This window comes from Eulemur rufifrons, chromosome 23, assembly GCF_041146395.1.
Source record: "Eulemur rufifrons isolate Redbay chromosome 23, OSU_ERuf_1, whole genome shotgun sequence".
Taxonomy (NCBI): domain Eukaryota; kingdom Metazoa; phylum Chordata; class Mammalia; order Primates; family Lemuridae; genus Eulemur; species Eulemur rufifrons.
In genome coordinates, this window is record NC_091005.1 from 24,986,303 (window position 1) to 25,007,936 (window position 21,634).

The following is a 21,634-nucleotide window of genomic DNA, read 5'->3' on the forward strand; positions in this document are numbered from 1 at the left end:
TATAAACGTGCAGAGGGCAGGCACTATATCTTTTGCATCTTTATAATCCTAAGGTCTAAAACAGTGCCTGGTACACAGAAGGTGCTCAATAAATGTTGGCTGCCCTAAGTGGCTTTACCATTTTCTAACTGGGCAGCTACAGATGGTCAATAGACTACCCAGAACTTGCTTCCTCACGTGTAAAATGAGGCAAGTAATATGTCACAGTGGGGTTATGAGAATTAAATAAAAACATGGAAACACATCATCTCAGAGTGGAAAGGAATCTCAAGGGTCATTTGTCCAATCACACAGTAGAACCAGACACTTCACAGTGGTGCCCAGCGTCTCCTGAAGTAGCCTAGTTCCACCTGTGGGCAGCTCTGGCTTTTAGAAAGGAGTTGAAATGTGTCCCTGCTGTGCAAGTGAAGGCTTGCAGGGACACACCAGGAATGGGCTAACAGCCATCATTCTCATCGTCTATCACAGTGTGTGTATAGGTTGATGTAGAAGTAATTGATGTTTTAGCATTGTTGAAATTTGCTGTTTGATATTGGAAACGTTCTTAAATAAATGTGATTATGTTATGCATCATTTTAATGTGCATTTCACGCTTTATGTTTCTTTGCAAATGACTTATTACTTGCTGTTTATTGGTACCTACAATGTGCCCAATACAGGGGATACGGTGGTGAGCAAGGAAGGTACAGGTCTTGCCTTTCTGCAGCCTAGGTCTAGTGGGGGAAGACAGACCCTGAGCCAGTACTTATGAGTGTGATGGTCATTTTAGAGAGGGGGAGTGTAGGGAGTTTGGGGACTTACAACTGTAGGTAAACAATCCCCAGGTGGGAAAATGCCACCACCTACATATGGAACTGAAATAAAGCCTCCCTTCCTCAGTTTTCTCTTGCCTTGGCTGACCACAGACAATGGAGCTTCCATCTTCTGAGTCAGAAATTGACACAGCAAAAAGATCATCCCATTTTCCTGAGTGCTGTCATCTCAATCTCCAGAGTGGCATCATGTAGGTCTATAGGTGACAGCAAGGGAGGATAGCAGGCCACATGTGCCCTGAAGCCAAGAGGGCAGCCCAAGATGAATTAAAACCAGCAGTGTCCTGAACATTCCCTACCCCAAATTAGATGTCATTAGGTTCTTCCAAACACTTCCTCTAAATTTCTCCCCTGCTCCCAAGAGAACACTACATGTAGCATAAAATACTAATACTAATCCTAAAGGTAAAAGGAAAGACATCATTACCAGATTAATACATCGTGAAAAAAAATCCACATTTTTGATAGATACTTAACAGTGCATTGGTGATTAAATTAATTGTACGTGGAGAACAGAAAGATAGCTCTTTAATGCATGTTAAATATTAACAATTTGAGATAATAGGAGTCTACATGTCTCCTCTTTACAGCTTCCTTTGTCAACGGAATGTACTTTTGTGCAGAAGAGAGAGATAGTTTGGAATGTGATAGTCTTACCCAACGAAGGCCGGCGTGGCTCCCTGTAATACTGGAGCCACCAGCAATCAGCCTAATCATAAATGACCGGAACCAAATGGATTCAGGCAGCCATGCTGACTACTGAGTTAAAAAGTTTTATGTATCAGGAGTCTGAATGCCAACTAAATCAAAACCTTTCAAGGCAAATCAAAGGGCCAGCAGCCCTCTCCCTGCTTCTGCCAAAGGCTTTGTTTCACCATTTCCTCCCAGGGCCATCGGGAGGCAGTGGCTGCTGTGGTTAAGTTGGGCCCCGTCTAGGGACATCCATCCATGTCCCATTATCCTCGGAAAGTCAGCCCATCACCTTTACATTAAGAGCATTGGGGGGCGCGGGGGGGCAGGCTCAAAGAAGCAAAACAAACTGATTGATTGCAAAGCCAGCTATGATGTCAGCACGCATTAATGTTTCCCACAGGCATGCTAATCAGCTCCATGACATAATAACGGCTTCTATTACACCGGTGGGACTTCAAAGTTATTCCAAAGATAACAGAACACAACACTTGAAGCCCCGGGAAACTTCCACCATGCTTTCAGATGTTTTATAAAGTTACCGATCTTTTCATTGCCGGGGAAACAAAAAAAAAAGCTGAAAGGAAACAGAATATTGAATTTGGGATGAATCAGGGTTGGAAAGTGATTTCATTACAAATTCCACATGTTCAAAGAGATAGTGGCCATTAAAAAGCTGCCAGGGTCGCCATTTAAAAGCAGCTCCGTGGCAAACTTCTCTCAAGCCGGCAGACGAGCGTAATTTCCAATTTGGAAAAAAAAAAAATGGAAGTGTGTATGAAAGGTGTTGTGCTGGACAGGGAACAAATGACGTCACAGAAAGTGCGTAAGACAGGAGGCTGCGGAGCTCGGGGTTTGCTTCTCTGTGCTGACCTCTAACTAAACATTTGTCTTTGGGCCAATTATTTAATGTCTATCTCTGAGGCTCAGTCCCTTGCCTATAAAATGGGAATAATGACACCTACCTGGACAAGAGTTGGGAGGACGAAATCAGGGAATGTATTCACAGAACTGCATCAAAGTGGACCCCCCCAGTAAATACTTGCATTGCTGTCATTATCACTATCGATAAATGTCTGGGATTATTTTGAACACCGACTGAACTTTCTTCCAATTTTTTAGAATTGTTGGGGGGGAAGCTAAATTAAAGAAGCTAACTCTTACGTCTTTACCCTTCATGGTAACCGGCTTTTCTGCAGCTGAGTAGGATTTGACACATGATCCCTTCATTCTACAGATGATTATGGAACATTGTATCTCACTGGAGGCTCCGAGGTCGAACAGCCCCTGTCCTCAAATCGCCTGAAGTCTAAAGGAGGAAAGAAAGTCCACGCAGCTTGGCAAAGACAGCACTGGACACATCTGGTAACCAACTCACCTCTGCTTTGCTTTACTTCTAATTCCAGCCAGGGCTTGGGGGACAGGCAGGCTGCAACTCATTTTAGGCTAATGACCTGTCACACTGCTTCATGCTCTGCCCCCACCACTGCGGAAACCCTGGAGAGCTTGCTTAGTCCGTGCATCTGCACGGCTAGAAAGTGCAGGGCAAGTACCAACTCCTGGGACAAGACTCAGCCAATGGTCACCAAAGCAGGGGATGAATGCCCCTAGCCTCCCCTCCTTCAGGCGCATGTGCTGGGGGCATTCCACATGCTTTGCGGGAGGACCCAGTGCAATGAGCTCCAGAGCAATAACCTCGGTGATGCACCTTATTGTGGCCGGCTTGTTCTCTCAACTTCCTCACTCCTGCCCTGGGCCCATATCCCTGATAAACTACCTACGCGCAAGTTCTTGTCTCAAGGTTTTGCTTCTGGGGGAACCCAAGTCAAACAGGGTGTTGTTATAGGAGTTCACTCTAGCAGCATCAAACCTGGTGGCAGGGGCATGGAAGAAGGCCTCCTGGTAATGTGCAAAGCAAACACTGAATATTGAGTGGCCATTAGTCAATAATGGGAGAGGGGAGAGGTGGGAACGTGGCCCAGGCAGAAAGCAAAGGTAGGAGCTAGAAAAGCGTGGCATGTTTGGGGCACTGCAATCAGTTTAGACAGAAAGTTAGCCTGCTTAGATTCGATAAATATGTTTATGGAATCAGACGGAAGAATTTTTCTCTGTTCTTGATGGCAAAGCCAAAAGCTACTTCTCTAGAATCACAAATAATCACATGAGCTGTGGCAAATGACGGTCTTTTGCAAAAGCACATGGCATTTTGTAAAAAAATGTGCAAGCAAGTCTTTTGGGTGGCAGGTGCCACCCAAAAAGCAAGTGAAGGTCCTAGTACATCAGGTGGAACCTCTCTGAGCCTCAGTTTCTTTACCTGTAAAATAAGCCCTTAAGTCTCAAGCAGAACTGAATGACTGGTACCCATCTTGGCACAACACAGACAGTCAGTACGACCAATCCAGGCAGGAAAAATACACATTTGGTCAGACCTTGTTTGACCAAGATGATAGACTATATCCACCCAGCCATCTCTTGGAAACCCATCCATAAACAGCTTCCAAGAAATAAGATATTCCAATTTAACACAGCAGGGCCAGGGAAGGGCACGGGGGCAAAAGGCAGAGGGGCTGGAAACGTAACTGTACATTTTGACATTAAATGAATTACATGGAAATTATATGCAAATCATTATGTAAATGTGGCATATGTTGTTTTTGAGTTAACAGCTTGGACACTTTCAATAATTACAGCATTTTTCAGGGTGAATTAAGAGCCCCAATAAACTAGATTTAGGCTCCACTACAGATGAACAGGATTAGTGGTCTTTGTTTTTCATTTTAAGTGTCTCAGGTTAAAGAGAAACTTGAAATTCTCTCTCTTAGTCCTATAAAGACCACTATATATTAGATAATATTCTTTCGATGACAATGACAATTTATGACAATTAATAAGCACATTAATGCCAAAATCCTTTGAAAATATAGACTTCTCAAGAGAGTACCGCTTTATCTTATTTTATCCTTTTATACCTTGTGAACGGATGTAAAAGATTAAAATGAAATGTCCTTTTCTCTATTTCATTATTCTTCCATAATTTAAGAAAAAGAAGCTAGACATCACATAATAAGATGTCCTTCCATGATGCCATTGTTCCTTCACATAGTGCAGTTGACTGGAATACCCCTAATTTATTTTTTCACTTAAGGAGATATGGAATTTTCTATTCTTTCTTCCTCACTCTTGCAAAACCTCCTCAAAATGTTTATTTTGTTTATTTTTATTCTTAGCCTTTATGAGTACATAATAGTTGCACATATTTATGGGATACATGAGATACTTTGATACAAACATACAATGAAAATGTTTATTTTCTGAGAAAACTTAGCCACAGCCCACACAGAGTAGGTATAGACAGTGAAAAAAGGGCTTTCAATTTCCTTCGCAGACCTTCATTTGTGGGAATATTTTGGATTAGATAACCTGAAGAATCTCTGGTTACAAAACCCCTAGGAATGCTGGATGACATATAATGAACATCCTTTTAAATGCAAAGCTGAGCTTGAAAAAAAAAATCAGGGAAATCCCCAAAGGCTTAAAACAAAGAAGCATTTGAAGTCTTAAGGGTTATATGAGATCTGATATTGCAGCTGTCCCAGGATGGGGCTCAGGGCTGCCACGCTGGGCAAAACAGGAGCTTAGGCTCTAACAACCATACAGGGACAGGAGTTAAGTCTTTCTGTCTACGTAAAACCAGGACACTTAAAGAGCTGCACCCTCAGTTACAGGATAGACTAGCAAATATTCTCTCCAGGACAAAAAGATAAAGAAGCTTAACTGTCTAGACCTAGGCCTGAGTGGGTAAAAAATATAAATACTGCCCATGAGAATTAAAAACGATAAGACTGATTTTGCTCTGGTTCATTCTGGAACCCACAAGTTGAGTGATCTCAAGCTGGGACCAGCCCCAGGGACGCTTGGCAGATATAAACAAGCACACTAGAAGGACATATTCCCAAAAAAGCCCCAATAAGATTCCCACACCAAAAGCTCCACTAAAGATGATGTCACAATACAAAATTACAAAACACAGGAAGGCAAATTCAGCCTCCTGTGCACACAAAAAGTTGGGCCTCAAGGTATCTCCTCCAGCAGCGAGAGGTAAATAGGCCGATGACTTAAAAAGAGACTCATCTCTTCACCACCTGGATGTACAAACCCTGACAACTGTTTTACTCTCCCCATAATTATGGTTTCTGGTCGGGGACCCTTCGTAATCTCCACATGAAGAGTCAGGCAAAATCAGAGAAAAGGGGGATATCTTGTGTTTGTTATCATGGATAGAAAAGTGGCCATGAACCCCAAATCCCCAAACCCCCCAATCCTGGGTAACTACCCACTTGGAAGTTCAATTTTCTACACTCAGTGAAGCATTTAAGAACTGAATATGTTGTCCCTCTGACAGTGTTCAACCTGAAACATGAAGAAATCAATTTATACTGTTGGAATTTTAAGCAGCACGACAGGCATATTGGACAAGACTTCTAGTCATGGAAATGAGGTCACAGAAGTAGCTGACCTAATATACCAGGAAAAGAAAAATTTGGGAAAATGCAGGTTCCTGGGGCAACTGAGTCCTATGAGTGACTGATCCTAACAATTTATACTCCTTATTGAGGAGCCTTCAGTGGATCTTGACCTCCATGCCAACATAAGCCCCATCTCCTTGGCCTTTTTTGTTTTTTGAGACAGAATGTTGCTCTGTCACCTGGGCAAGAGTGCAGTGGTGTCATCACAGCTCACTGTAACCTCACACTCCTGGGCTCAAGTGATCCTCCTGCCTCAGCCTCCCGAGTAGCTGGGACTACAAGAGCATGCCACCACGCCCAGCTAATTTTTCTATTTTTTGTAGAGATTGAGTCTCACTCTTGCTCAAGCCAATCTTGAACTCCTGGCCCAAGCAATCCTCGCATCTCAGCCAAGATATTGGCTAGGATTACAGGCATGAGCCACCATGCCCGGCCCTTGGCCTATTTTTAAGGACCTTGATGATTTTGCTCCAATCTACCTTTCCAACCCCGTCTTCCAGGGATCTAGACAAACTGGACATCCAACTCGGGTTTTACTCCTCCACTGTTGTTGGGAATACCTTTCTCTCTGCCTCTCTTCTCCCAACTCCCACATCAACATAATCAAGGGCTATTCATTCCTCAAAACCTAGCTCAAAGGCCGCTTCCTCCATGAAGCCTTCCTGATCCACACTCCAGAAGTGACCCCATGTGTATGGAGATCCTACCACACACTGCCTGCCTGTGCCTCCCTTCCAGACCTTATCATTATCCATGAAAGTTGAGGCCTTGGGGAAATGTATATTAAATTATTTGAAGACTTCTATGAACCGATTCTGAGCAAATACTAAAATCTCGCAAGACAGTAGCTGCACAATAAGAGGGTAAATGCTAACATGTCCCCATATCCTTCTGCACCTAACATGGGTGTGGCTTCCTGCAGACCATAAATAAGTGAAATATGGGGAAGGGCAGTGTTTCCAACATTTCGGTCATTTGAGTACCATTTACATAGTTTCTGTATCTGCGTATGATCCTTACTAGTATTTATTTAACATTTTTCTTTAAATTGACTCACTTTTAAAAATTTTTTATAGATTTAGGGTGTGCTAGTGCAATTTTGACTCATTTTTAAGAATCTCAATAGATGTATTTTAAAAGGAAACTTTTTTATCTCTACTATAATTGGGAAATTAATATCACTTGGAATAAAAAGAAAGTCATAAAATAAATACAAGGATAAAAAAATAAATACAAGTATAAAAACAACGATACTATTAAATTCTGGTTGGACATAATTGCTTGCCCAGAGCTCTGTGCTCGAGGCTGCTGTCTCTTTATTAAAAAGGGAGATTAACCAGTGTTGGACAGGTGTGAAAGGCTCCACATCAGCAAACCAAGAGTTCCTGCTTCATGTAAGCAACAGTAATAAAGGAACATATGAAAGGAAATATCATATTCACCACTGACTCAAGGTTCCACTGTGCTTTGCCTTGGGAGACCCCAAAATTTTCTTGCTTGCTTCAAGGGCAGAATGGCCAACAATTTTTAGGGGTTGTATATTGGAGAAGATGCTTGCTATGAAATAAGCGAGACGCAAACTTGAACTTGAACTCTGTCACTGAATGGATGAGTGATCTTGGGAAAGTATAATGTCTCTGAGCCTCACTCATCTCAGCAGCAAGATAAAGATGCCACAACCTACTTTTAGAGGGTCGCCGTGAACGTGAACATAAATGAACATAATGCCGTGCAGTGGAGAACCTGGTAGGGTGTTACTTGGCTTGTTACTGGTTTTCCCTGTGATATTTGGGATCAGTTAAGACAACTTGTCATCCAAAAGGTCCAAGGTCAAAAGTAACCTAGTGACTATTTCATGAGGAAATCTCCATTGCTTTGGAATATTGATGTACAGTCAAGTATTAGGCTTAAACAGATGTCTTAAAGTACATAACTTGATATCAAATACTTATTTGATGAAAACAAAATGACTCCATGGTTTCCATTCCTTGTGGAGTTTTGATGATCTTACGATACTTTATGCTTTTGCTGGTAATAATATATTAATAGAAGGTCTCAGACTAGCATAATGTCATGGTGGAATATAGTGTTTCATAAGGGCTATGGAAGTGGAGATGGAGGAGTTAAAGGAATTTATTGGTTCTTATCATTCTAATTAGTTGTACCAAAAAAAAAAAAAAAGAAAAGAAAAGAAAAGCCAGGAAGAGTATTTTAAAGAAAAGAAAAAACAGTATTACACCATAACTGAAGAAAGAAAAACAGTTATACAAGAAGTACACAAAAATATCATTTCCATTGCATAACACTGCCATCCTCTGTGACGCTGAGGTGATCCGCTTCAACCTAAGCCTATTTGACTTTTATCGTCAGCATCAGTCAATTCCCTTTGAAAAGAAAAATCAAATTCTTATAGACCCACAGAAATCTCAAGGGCCTCGGGACCTAGTTTAAGAAATGCTGTTTGGGAGCCTCAGAAGCTGTTAAATTAAAACAGGTTTGCTGCTTGGGTGAGATGGATGGTCGGAGGCCCTTTCTTAATGTGTATCTTCAAGGACAGCATTCTACATACTGCGAACAGCAAGATTACAGGACTGAAAAATCCAGACCCTTGAGCCTTCCCTTGGCCAGTTCCTTCCTGCCTAGGTGACCTTGGGAAAATGACCTTTAACATTTTTGAGTTTGAATTTCTTCACCTGTAAAAAAAAAAAAAAAAAAAGATTGGATTTTTTTTTTTAAGCAGGTAAGTCTTTAAGGTCCCTTTTAACTTCGAAATTATGTGGAATTTATTTTAATTGTATTTCTGTTGAGGAGCTCATGATGTGTTAAGATTTTCAGAATCATCCGTGTTTGCTGTGAAACCAGAGATGTGGAACACTGATGAATTTAGGTGCTTCTGGCCCCAGAGAGAGGAAGGTTTAAGAGTCGCTGCTCTTAGGGAGCCAGAGCAGAAGATGAGGGAGTAACGAAGGATAAGCCAGATTATCTGGTTGGACCTGACTCTGGATTCTTTACTTTTGGTTAAACATCTGATAATGTTTTATTCAAACATCTCTTCCTGGTCCCACCTACTAGAATGAAGAGAGTGATGTTCACACACAGTCCAGGCCTCAGGGAGGGGCAGACTGTGACACCAGTGTGGCGATGGCCACAAGATCAGCCAAATGGCACCAAGGATAGGAGACTCTAAAGGTCAGGATGGATGAGCCAAACAGACCACCCTTCCATGACTTTGGCAGCCAGCTCTATGCAGCAGGATTTAGTATTACTTAGAGAGTTGGTGGATTTTTTATAGGAGCTCCCAAATACCAGACAATGGTTATTTTTAATGTCTATATTTGTAGTGGTCTTGATGACAGACACCATGCCTTACACATTGAGCACCTACTGTTAGCAAAACATTATGCTGACAAAGATACCTATCTATTGAATAAATGAATAAACGAAGAAAACAATGAAATGCTAATACTCTCATTAATATTTTCCGATTAAACCAAGATAAAATACCCAACCAGTCACAAAGTGAAGAGGAATAAATTTTCAATGCAACCAATATAATCTAGCTTGGCTATGTGGTACAGAAAAGTAAAATTCAAGTTCTACAATACATCAGCCCAGGACCATGTGTGGTCCCTGGAAGATTCTCTGGGCAATAGCAAAAAGACAGTTGGTAGAATAAGAAGTACTCAGAGATCAGATGCAAAGTCCCAAAACATTTTCATGAAACTCTTAGAAGGGCACTATGTTTTTGCAAGAGATATCTTGACAAATGACATTTAGTAATTTATCTCTGCAGAGAGAAGTTAAGGAAGAATGAATAATGTGCTCATAATATTTATGTGTATTTAAGTTCTGTTTTGTCATAATTTGCCATCAAAGACACAATCTTGACAATAGTCCGTGTAATATCTGGAAATACAGCAACCATTTTACAACCATAAGGACAAAAGCCACACAGTAAGGATCAAACAGTAGAAAAATAGAAAGAGCTGGGTCTACAATCAGTCCTGCAAAACAACTTTACGAACCTTTTACTGTCTAACTTCGGATTTCATTTTGTAAGAAAATCAGTTTCCTATATGTTTAAGCCACTATTAGTTGGGTTTCCTGTCATTTGCAACTTATACATCTTGAACACATACACATCTTTGTAGAGTTATAAGGCTTTAGTAACATTGGATAAAGAGAAGCACTTTGAAAACAGGAGCAATCTCTATGAATATTAATTACTGTAGGGAAATACTAATAGTAGTGTATGGCTAAGGGGGGATATGGGAAACAAAAAGCAAAAAGAAGAAACAAGAATTCAGATAATTTCCAAACTGGGTTGACTATCCTTAAACACCAAGGTTCTCAATTGCGAAGAATAGTATCTTGAATTACATTTGAAGGGACTATGTAATTACACCATGTGTGTGATAGGCAAGTCAGCTTTATTTTACTAGCATATCAAATTTTCTTAAAGTGATCTAAGATGAACAGCCTTCCAAGGTGTATGGTTAGCTTAATTTTTTGTATGACTCTGCATCTATTTCCCTTTTGCTGACTTATTACTTTCCTAAAATTTTTCCCAAAATACCAGATTCTGTAAATTAAGAATATCCATGTTATACATGAATATTTCTAAATAAAATGCAAGTAGAAATAACCTCCATATTCTGTGTACATGAAAATTTACATCTCTGGTGTCAAATGATGAACCAGTTTAGTAATGGGTTAGAAAAATGGAGAAATGTTGGAAAAAAAGTTGGAGCAGCTGTGGCGTAGTGTTTAATCTCCCCAATTCCTGATATAAAAATAGAGCAACTGGATGGACAGCCCAAACACCTGTGGACAACTTTTATGATTATACCATGTGTCAATTATTCCTGTGAGCCCCAAAATACAAATAGGTGAGGACGAACCAGCAAAAATGACTAGACGTGCATGGTGTCAGTGCCTGCGTAGGAAGAAGCAGAGGAAAGCAACAGGGCATTTGATGAACATGGAAACAGAAGAATCTTAATGTAGCCACCAGAAAAATCTTAAAGCCAACATAGCTTGCTTTCATGAGAAAGCAAGGGAACTGGTATGTGCATCATAGCTAAAACTAGGTTTTGTTCAATTCCATAGGAGGCGAGTGCGAGGACTCGGTAGTAAGAACTGAAGACATTAGAGGAGTCTGGCTCCTCCCAACTTCCAACATTAGTACTTCAGGGATCCCTTTTAGGACAGGACTTCACATCAATAAAAAGAAAAAAATGGTAGAAATAGAATCAACATTAAATAGGAGAGAGTGAATAGATGCAAATGAAGGAGAATATCCAAATAAACATGGGGGAGAGAAACAGGAAATGTCAGAAAGTGAGTCATCATGGTTTTCCATACTACACAAGACTATCCAAAGGGGGAATTCTCTAAAGTTATAAAAGCTGCTCTGGACCACATTCCCTTCTAAAAGTTCAGAAAAGCTAATTTTACACAAAAATGAGGAGCAATATAATTGCAAAAAGCATCACAAACAAAAAGTATCAAAGTAAATCCCATATGACGTTATTATAAGAAAAAAAAGAGGAAAAGGTATGGAATAGCATTCTTACAGAAAATAAAAACGTGCGTGAAAAAATAGCCCACAAAATGGATCAAAACTATAAACTTCTATTTTAAACAGAGCAATTTTAAAATTTAAGAGACAATGAGAAAATATGCAAGACAAAAGAACAATATAAATCAGAATGAAAGAAGCTCAGAAATGAGAAAACAGAAATAAGAAGAGTCAAATTTTTAAAAATAATTTTCAGAACTGAAAAGTGAACTTGAAGGAACACAAATATAAATAAATATGACAGAGTATGTCTTAAGATAAACAGATCAAAACAAAGGGAAAAAAGGGGTTAAAAAGGATTATTTATTTCAATAAAGTGACAAATCTTGAAGATAGAAAAAGAATATCCAACATAAGGATAATAGCAACACCTATAAAAGCGAAAACCAAAGCAAGGAAAAGAAAACTAATATCAGACATTGTCATTCAAGACATACTCTAGGAAAATGATTGAATGCAGAAAGAAAATAAAAAGGAAGGAAGAGTAAAAGAAGGAAAAAAAGGAAGGAGGGAGAAAGGAAGGAAGGAAGGAAGGGAGGGAGGGAGGGAAGGAAGGAAAAAATCCTTTAGACATCTAGGAAAAAGAGCAAGCAAGAAAGAAAATTAGACATCAGATATTTCAATGACAACACTTTATGTTGCTGAGCCTGTAATATCTTGTCGAAGCAGATATCAAGAAAACTTTCAAAGACTAGGATCGTGTGAAAAAGGACTCAAGAACCAACTTTGAAGAGGCTAACCATGGGACAATTGAAGCTTTAAATGGATAAAAGTTGCAACTGAACGAATTCCATCAAATACGTTTAATTCAAGAGCTCATAATGAAATTTTGTAAATAAACATTTTACTTTAGAATAGTTTTAGTTTACAGAAAAATTGTGGAGATAGAGAGTTCCCATATTCCCCACACCCAGTTTCCCCTTTTATTAACAGTTTACATGAGTATGATACATTTGTTGTAATTGCATTTGTTATAATTAATGAATCAATATTGATACATTATTTTAAACTACAGTCTACTACATGAAGTGTCTCTCCATTTATTTAGATTTTCTCTGGTTTCTTTCATTAGTGTTGTATAGTTTTCACATACAAATCCTATATGTTTTGTTAGATTTGTATCTAAGTGTTTCTTTTCCTTCCCTCCCTCCCTCTCTCCCTCCCTCGCTCCCTCCCCTCCTCCCTCCCCTCCTCCCTTCCTTCCTTCCTTCCTTCCCTCTCTCTCTCTTTCCTTCATTCTTTTTAGTACTCAGTTTGTTTCTTTTTCTTTTTTCTGATGACAATTCATAATGATATTTCTAAAGAACACTAATTGGTCACCTTTGGGTCGATAGGGAGCCAATGTGTTATCTTGAAAATTAGTAAATATGTGGAAAGAATCAAGCCTTTATCCCACCTTTCATATGTAAACTGCACCACTGGGCCATCAAATATAAACAGGAGAAAGTATTTCTTATATTCGTATTTCTATTAAATGAAAAAAATGATACAATTAAACTATGACCATTTTGTGAACCCAAATCAATGAAAATATTTAAGCATTGAGTGTCACAGTTGCTAATATCACAGAAGAAAGATACACACACTTCTGTGCTTCCTGATGAAAGAACACGCCACCAGCTATCTTCTTCCCCAACAGATCAAACATGAATCCATTGAAATCCAGAGTCTGGACCAAACTTGGGGTTTCATAGCAGGAAAATGGCAGGCAGAGGAACATGCCGGGCTCCAGCTTGAATCTGCAGTCAGTAAGACCCAGACTGTGGGAAACTCTAAGGCCAAATGGCCTAGATTCCTCAACAGACATAATTAAGGCAAAGAAGAGACTTTAAATTAAATGAATTAAAAGAGACTTTAAAAATGTAAACCTTCTTTAAATTTCGTTAAAAATGGGCAAGAGTAGGCCGGGCGCGGTGGCTCACGCCTGTAATCCTAGCACTCTGGGAGGCCGAGGTGGGCAGATCATTTGAGCTCAGGAGTTCGAGACCAGCCTGAGCAAGAGCGAGACCCCATCTCTACTAAAAATAGAAAGAAATTATATGGACAGCTAAAATATATATATAGAAAAAATTAGCCAGGCATGGTGGTGCATGCCTGTAGTCCCAGCTACTCGGGAGGCTGAGACAGGAGGATCCCTTGAGCTCAGGAGTTTGAGGTTGCTGTGAGCTAGGCTGAAGCCACAGCACTCACTCTAGCCTGGGCAACAAAGTGAGACTCTGTCTCAAAAAAATAAATAAATAAATAAAAATAAAATAAAATAAAGGGCAAGAGTAAAGTATAGTGTCTCGGGATGACTGCTTAAGGGATGACAGCTTAACTAATAATAGAACTCTGAAAATGTAAGAAAATGACACTTGCACAAGTCAGGATCATGAATGGGGAAGGACACTACGATCCGAATGGGGCACAGAAAAGGTCACCTGGGGTGCCTGGAGAAGTTATATTTCTCCTTCTGAGTACCGATTGCAAGGATGCTTGTCTTATGATAACCTTTCAAACCACACATTTTTGCTGTGGGGCTTTTTTTTTTTCCTGTCTTATTTTACTTTAAAACATTTAATCCACAACAGACAAAGAAGAATGAAAATGGAGTATTCTATTCTTCAAGAAAGCCCGAGTCAGTGATAAGAAAGTTACATACACTTACGAGTCATGAGTACGAAGTTAAACATTTTTACTTCACATAGGAGCCAGCACTACTGAATTAGGTTTACAGTAACACTCTACACGATACATGTAGACCGTTGCTATTCTGAAATTCTGAATGGATTCTTTGCTACACTTCATTGTAACGATTATTCAAAGAAATTAGCAAGTGCAGGAAAAAAAGAGAAAGAAATGAATGGGGCAAAAGGCCCCAGATTCAGCAGCCTCAGCCTGTCCTCCTGTTTGTGCAAAGCTCACAGTCTAGAAGATTTTTCAAAAATCCAACAAAGTTGAAAACGTCTCAAGTGCGGATGATCAAAGCCCTTCCTATGGGATACGCCTTCATAATTGAATCATGCAAACTGCTGGGAAGTTTATACCCAGCCTACATTTTCTGTGATGTTAACCTATTATTCCTGGCCCCCTCGTGTACTTATATTATTCTCAAAGATATCTGTAAATAGTCCCTTACCTTCTATTTTACCAGTCAAACAAACATGTACAGGAGAAGTTGAATGCATAAATAGTCTCTGCTCATATATTTGCAGTTCAAAAGATTGGCCCACAAAGGGGAAAACCAGAGTTGAAATTTTCTCTTTAGAAGTCTTTAGACATTCGCAGCAGCAGAGACAAAAACATTCATTACAGAGGAAAGACACCGCAGTTTTATGTATGCCATGGGTAAGGACTACCCCACTATTTTTTTTAAGACTGGTTATTATTTTGTCAGATCTTACAAATGCATGATCATTTGGATCTTTTTAGAGGTGGGCAAAGCCAGATTCTGGTTTTGGGTGTATGATAACCTTCTCTCGAAATGGATTCACCTTTTGGGTTTGTGTTTAACCCAGACCCGAGTCAATGCCTCCATTTCATCGATGGAGAAACTGAGGCCTAGAGAAATGACTGTGCTCTCCCAAGGTCAAACGGCAAGATAGTTAAAACCAGGATGTGAGTGCAGAGCTCTTACCCTGACCTTTTCTATGGCTTCTAAGCAAAGGTAAGCTGAAAGATATTTGCCAGAGTAAATATCTGGGCACAGGGGTGGGGTTAGGGAAGCGGTTAAGAATTTCAACAGCAAGGGCTGGTCTTGGGGCACGTAATCCCCTAGGTATTAGGAAGTGCAAACAGGCGGCCTCCTTGGACTCTCAGGAGTGAGAAAGTCCAGGAAACACATTTTCAAAGAGGATCCAAGGTTCTGTCCTTTAGTAATTAGGTCCTCTCGTAGTTCAGGACCATGGCACCACTGGGAAATGAGTGCTTAGCGTAACCTAGGAAGGAAGCGGACACTAGAATGAAGGCAAAGGAAGGAGATCAGTCCCCGTGTGAAAGTGTTATATTAGTGGTGATAAAGAGATGCTGTCATTCATGGCCAACTCCGTTCCCCAGACCACCCTGAATACCAAAAGATCCCGGGGAGGATGTTGGCAGAGTTTGGGGTCAGCCTGCTGCCGATTGGCATTATCCGAATAACTAAAAGACAGCATTTCACCAATCTCCTCCAGTTGCTGAAGCGGTTCTTTAAAAAATTATATATTACCCATTGTGACAGATTTCTGAGACCACAAACTAAAAAAAATAATTTTACTTCTGGCAATATGGTGTAATCTTCCTTCCACTCCAGGGTGTCCCGAAAGTAAAATGTTATCAGGGGGAAAATTGCACATATTAAAATCTTTCCAAATCTTTAATGTTTTTCCAAAGGAAACGACATCATTTATTTCCCTGTACTTTGGAAGCAACCAAAAATCCCTCCAGGTCGGAACCAAACAGCCGCAATTAGCCAACTCATTTGGACAAATGAGGGAGGGTCTGTTTGCCCAAATTACTCAACTAACTAAAACTTTTGTCGACCTGGCCCTCAAAACAACATCAGCCTAAGTCTGAATCTTGGTGGTTATTCTACTAAAGGAAACAATATATTACACTATGTAATGTGGGGAGATGGTCTTTTTTCTTATTTTTTGACACGAGATCGATTGGAAACCCGTGGCAGGAGAATTCCACACGGGTAAGGCAAAAAGAGATCCAATTAAGTAGGAAAATGCTAACAAGCTGCCTGAGCGAGCTCTGAGGCATGCCGGGACAGTACATGTCCACAAAGAAAATATTAATTTTAAGCTCAAAGAAAAAACTAAAAATGGGAATTTAAGGGCGGGGGGAGAATAAGAAAAAAGTGTCAGGATATTTATATAAACTGTCATTCCTGTGTTTTCATGAAGGCTCATGCCCTCTAAGCAGTCAATCAACACTCTCTCTGATCACAGCCTCCGCTGTCTGATTGAGTGGGGAGATGTCAGCCAAGGAGAAAAACATGTGGAAAATCTGTTAACCATGTGTGTCATTCCTGATGTCAACATGTAAGGAAATGCAGGAGAGGGCTAACATTTGTGCATTTCCACGCCAGCCCCGAGAATAGTGCAGAGCACTGCTGGCTTTTAAAAATGTCTATTTATTATTGCCATTGTTGCTGTCGTTAGGATAATGATGATGAACACGCACAGGATTGAGCGTTAGCCCAGAATAAATAAAACAAGACCAGCTGGTACCTGGGGACTGACGCAACACCAACATGTGTGCAAATAAGGGTTTGGGAGTTTGACTTCAGATTTCTTGCAATGGAGAGCTGAAGACAGAATCTTTTTGGAAACACTGGGGATTATTTACCGGTCTCGCTTAAAACCTCTTTCCTGAAAGGGTGTATGTAGAATTCAAGATAGCTTCAGCCCACGAGGTCGCTGAGAGCATTTGTAGCGGTTTTGTTTAGGGGACGATGTGTTGGCAGGTGTGCTGGGAGGACAGTGGGCTGGTGCTCAGAATGGAGTTCTGGTCGGAGCTGCATGTCCAGTGAACCTGGGTGACCTTGGACAAGTCACTGAACCTTCCCAGACTTGGTTTCCTACAGGGTGAAAAGCTTGGCCTGGAGCCGCACTTCCCACAGCACGCCACACATGCAAATCACCTGGGGTGCTTGCCACATGCAGATTCCGGTCCAGTAGGTTTGGAAGGGGACCTGGGACTCTGCATTTCTAACAAGCTCCCAGGTGATGCCAAGGCTGCTGGCCACCACCACTCACAGCAGTGAGGGCTTGGATGATACAGTGGACATCTGTCACTTTGGGCCACCCAGCATCCCATGCCTCATTCTCTAAGGCGGCATCTGCTTTTCTTTTAGAGACCACACTCCTTGTCTCTCAGCCAGGGGGCATTCAGGTGGGGCTGAGCCTGGTCCTAACTCCCAGCTCCACGGCGGGGCCTATGTCTCAGGTCTAGCCAAGATGCTTTATCTCTGTGATCGGTTCATATGTGAGCATGTGACTCCTGCTTGGTTAACATAGCACAGGGCTTTTGCTGCTGCAAAAGTGATGTTCTCTTAGCTGGGGGAACTCAACTGTAGCTAGAGGATTAGTCAGGGACATTGAGAAGCCATTTTATGACATTGTAGCAAGCCCTGGCTGACAATAAAGTCAACACAGAAGAAAGCAAAGCCGAGCAGTCCTGTAACATCCTTTGAATTCCCAGATACAGCCATACCTGAAGACAGATGTCCCCGGCTTCTTCAGTTACATGAGCAGGTCACCAATGTAATAGCTACCGACATGACACTCATAAATTGCATCTGTCCTTTCAACATTTTCTCCATCACTCTCCTAATCTAGGCTAGAGGTCAGCAACTTTTCTGTAAAGAGCCAGATAGTACATATTTTAGGCTTGCAGAACATACAGTCTCGTAGGAATTGCTCAATTCTACTATTGTAGCACGAAAGCAGCCATAGATAGACAATATGGAAACAAATATTCCAATAAACTGTATTAAAATAGGCGTACAGCCTGCAGGCCACAGTTCTGGTCCAGGCAATCACTAAAGCCCTGGTTCGTAGTATTTGCCGGTTTCCATGGTACAGATGCTCCCACCACGGCAGATTTTCTGCTTCCGGTACAATGTCACTAAATGCCACCCTGGGAAGAAATAAGCACTAGCTCCCCTTTAGATAGTCCTTCTGCCACACAGGTACAATAGCCACAACCTCAAGAGCAGAGATAATAGTAAAATGTAGTAGAATAATCAGGAAGTGATGAGTTTTAAATATGGACTACCTTTGTCTTGATATAGTTTCTGGAATTGTTAAGTTTATAAAATTTGCCTTTGAGTAATAGCTTTGCCTAACCCAGTTAACAAAATTTCTGAAAAGTTAGCAGTCCGCTCTTGGGAGGCAGTACGATCTGGCTCCAGTGCACAATTGCACCCTTTGTAACGATTTTTAGATGTAGTCACACACCACAGAGTGATTGATGTTTTGGTGGAGGGAATGATGACGGTCAGAGACATGGGCTGTACCACGTGGCCTAGGTGTGCAGTAGGCTATCCCATCTAGATTTGTGTGAGTGCACTCTATGATGTTCACACAACAAGGAAGTAGCCTGGTACATTCCTCAGAATATATCCCCATCATTGAGCCACCCGTGACTGCAGTTTAGAAGTAAAAACGGAGAAGCCAGGGTCCAAAGATATCACAGTAGCAGATCAAAGTTTGGAAAGGGATTAACGGCGTCTTCAGGAATTGTGGTTTAAAATTCCAATGTATTAGACAAGTCCTTTTTGAAATGGTAATGTCTTGTACCTGAGTAGAAAAGACAATTAAGATAATGTGTTAATTTTCCTCTCAAATCTGACAGTAATATTTTGATCCTGTTAATTATCCAGAGAACAGAAAATACATATAACGTGATAGCTCTGTGCAGAGTTGACATGCTTGCTGCCTGGGTAAGTAGGCACGCTTATCCTATAATTAGCTGCTTGGAATGCAATTTCCATTCCTTCCTAAATATACTCACTAAAAAATAAACCAATGTAGCATTTCAGAGCTACTCCAATCCGGTTCTCCCCCTGGGAAAGCAGCCAGTGATTATTTACTAAAACTTAGCCTCCTTTCAAAACTATCAGAAAACAGCAATCCATTTGCTAACGATTTCTGGCAGGTGAGGGTTAATCAATGCCTTAAGAACACGCGAAGAACATGTCATTATAGCCCCAGCATGCTCTCCTTCTCCGAAGGATAAACTTATCGATGTCACTAACTGGGCATTTTAATGAGAGTTCATTACAAAAGGGCAACCTTCTCAGGGGGCAAGTAAATCCATGGGGGGGGGGGGGAGCTGGAATGTGGACCCAGAATTATTTTCCTAAACTGGGAAACAGGGCTTTCTACATGCCATTATGAGATGCAAGACATTACGTTCTTTGAATGGAAATCATGGCCAGTTTAGTTGTACATTTTACAGATGCCTTAGATTTACTCTTTAAAACAGCACACTCCTCGTATTCATCAGCGTTCTCCAGGGAAACAGAGTCGGTAGGATGTACAGAGATACATAGAAAGTGATCTATTATGGGAATTGGCTCACGTGATTATGGAGGCTGAGAAGTCCCATGATCTGTCCTTTGAGAGCTGGAGCCCCAGCAAAGCCAGTGCTGTGACTCCGGCCCAAACCCAAGGGACTGAGAACCAGGGTAGGCAGTGGTGTAAGTCCCGGTCCGAGTCTGAAGGTTGGAGAACCTGTCCAAGGGCAGGAAAAGACGGATGTCTTGGCTGAAAAAGAGCAGGTGAATCCAATCTTCTTCCCCCTTGTCGTTTGATTCAGACCTTCAACACGTTGGGTGATGCCCACCCGCACTGGTGAGGGAGATCTTCTCTACTAAGTCCACTGATTCAAGTGCGAACCTCTTCCAGAAACAGCCTCACAGACACACCCAGAAAAAGTCTTTTACCAGTTATCCATGCATCCCTTAGCCCAGCCGAGTGGACACATAAAATTAACCATGGCACTGCCCCTCCTCTCCAGGAAAGCTTATAATGGAGGTGAGAACTTTGGCCAGGATGGTGGCATTTAGTTTGTTACATAATCATAATGGATCACTACCCATGGCATTTTACATGTTCTATAAAAGCACAAATCATTGCTATCTTGTTATATTACCATCACATGTCTGTGCTTATTACCATCTCCTCTGGTATTTTAAGCAAGTGTACAAGGATAAAAATAATACTGGGCTTGGGGACAAAACATCTAGGTCCAGGTTCAAACTCATTCTGTTTCTAATTGTGGGGCCTTGAAAAATGTATGTAAGTTCTCTGGCTTTTAGGTGGCCATATTTGTAAATAGGGTCACTGGACCATCGAGAAAGCACTTTCTAAACCACTCAAAGGTAAGGGATTGTTAATTTTGCCTTTTTGCCTTTGTATCCCTGCACAGTGGGCCTGGTTTTTTAACAGATGCTTACAGATATGCAGAATGAGTGTGTGCGTACATGCATTCATCCAGCCCTTCAGTTAATAATCTTCAGACTGCAGAAGAGGCTGTGTCAGTGCAGAGCTTAAGATTGATTGCTCTGGGGAGCCTGACTGCATGGGTTTGAATCTCAGCTCTGCCGCTTATTCAATTGCTGCGTGACATTGGGGACATTACTTAATATCTCCAGGCCACCATTCCTCATCTATAAAAGGGGAGAGTGTCTTGGCCCATTTTGTGTTGCTATAGCAGAATATCTGAGACTGGGTATTTATAAAGAAAAGAGGTTTATTTAGCTCATGATGCTGGTGGCTGGAAAGTCCAAGATCAGACAGCTCATCATGCTGCTCCAACTCATAGTGGATGAAAGTGGGAGGGGAAGCGGGTGTATGTAAATAGACAGGCAGGAGAGACTGGGGTTGCTTAAAACAACCTGATGTCTCTGGTGCTAATCTTTTCCCATGAGAGGGTATGAATCTGTTCATGAGGGATCCGCCTCCACGACCAAACACCTCCCACTAGGCCCCACCTCGCAACACTGCCACATGGGGGATCAAACTTCAACATGGGTTTTGGAGGTGACAAACCACATTCAACCACAGCAGAGGGTGATAACAGCTCTTCCGTGGATTGTTATGAAGGTAGAATGAGTTAATATAAGCAAATTTCTTAGAATGGTGCCTAACACAGAGATGGCACTATGTAAGTATTAACTATTATTACTTTCATCATGATAGAAAATTTACCAAACAATATGGTACATTCCCTTTTCCATATTCAGCATTTAATATTTCACAGGCCTATTTCTCCTGGGAATTATAATAAGAAGAAAATGTCATTTTTGCCTGGGTACGCAGGCTTTAATTTAGTTGCCTCCCCAAGCTCTTGGTGGTCATTTATTCCTTTTCTCTCCTCTGTGGCTGGGATCTGCTCATGGGAGCTGTTGCAAGGAGCACAGGTGGGCCCGGGCCTTGGTGAAGACCAAGGAGCTGGGCTGTGCTGGTCTCTATCAATAATGGCAACAGTCGAGGACCAAGCGAAGCAAGCTGTGCTAAGGCTGGGGCATAACAGGAACACTGTTGAATAGA